Here is a 1,461-nt window from a genome sequence, read left to right as displayed (position 1 = left end):
GGGGGGGGGGGGGGGGAATGAAAGTGTTCCAAAGCGCGACATTAATTTCTTAACTACCTAATAGTTGTTAATGTAGTAGTAAACCAAGTTATTTTGTATAAATTGTTGTATTGGATAAATCAACACTACATTAAATTCATCTAGGCGATATACAGATAAAAACCATACTAGACTGTATATGCATCATTCAAATTCCTCTTCAAAAGTCCATTACGGATTTCAAATCAGAGACTTGAAAAGACGACACTTTAGACTAAGTAAAAAAGAACAAAATATAAAAATGCTTAGCGTCCCCGCCTGCTTCCTTTTTTGTAGCCTCCTGCCCCACTTTTTCCTCTGCTGAATTATCGTTTTTCGATCATACAAAGAAACAAAGAAGGCTTCTGAATAAAAAATGAGATGAACACAGTTCATTCATTTTACCATTTTTCTTTGTTTGTCATAAATTCTGTATCATCTTGATGATACAAATAAGACTTCTGTTTAACATGGACTCTTTGGAAACAAGCAACAATCATGAAAAAAAAAGGGTGCAAACTTTCTTCAAAAAAAAGATCATTTTTTTAAAAAAAGGACCCCTCCTTCCTGTTTTTCGAAACCCCGGACGCTAAACTTTATTTTTTTTTTTACTTGGAATTGTATTCACTTTCGTCCGCCACCCGTCGCTACCCAGGAAACATTTCGTTCTACAAATCCAAAGCTCTGGTCATAACATAGTAGATAAAAGTCAACTGAAAACACTACATATAAAATCTGTGATAGTTTTGGATTGGTTGTTGTTAAACAAAAAGCTACCTATGCTTTTCTCACCACGAATATCGAAACCCGTTTTTAGCGTCGGAAGTCTGACTTACCGCAATGTCACTGACGAGCAAAATCAGTAACGGGCTAACTGTAAACAAGTGTAGTTTTAACCATTAAAATTAAGCCTATTTACTTCATTGCTTCGCCGGTATGTAACATGGAATCAGTTTCATAACTAACCGCAGCATTCTATTACAACGTGTTTATTTCTGCTCAAATTGTGACATCTTTGGTCAAGTATTGTTTATTAAAGATGTACGATATCTACGTTTATAAAACAAGTAACTTCTTGTCTATTAAAGATGTACGATGTCTACGTCTATAAAACTAGTAACTTCTTGTCTATTAAAGATGTACGATATGTACGTTTATAAAACTAGTAATTTCTTGTTTATTAAAAATGTACGATATCTACGTTTATAAAACTAGTAACTTCTTGTCTATTAAAGATGTACAATATCTACGTTTATAAAACTAGTAATTTCTTGTCTATTAAAGATGTACAATATCTACGTTTATAAAACTAGTAATTTCTTGTTTATTAAAAATGTACGATATCTACGTCTATAAAACAAGTAACTTCTTGTCTATTAAAGATGTACAATATCTACGTTTATAAAACTAGTAATTTCTTATTCGATCTCTAGGAACCCACTT

Source organism: Limulus polyphemus, unplaced genomic scaffold (genome assembly GCF_000517525.1).
Source record: "Limulus polyphemus unplaced genomic scaffold, Limulus_polyphemus-2.1.2 Scaffold1351, whole genome shotgun sequence".
Taxonomy (NCBI): domain Eukaryota; kingdom Metazoa; phylum Arthropoda; class Merostomata; order Xiphosura; family Limulidae; genus Limulus; species Limulus polyphemus.
The sequence above is the reverse complement of the archived record's forward strand: the minus strand, read 5'-3'. Positions refer to the sequence as shown.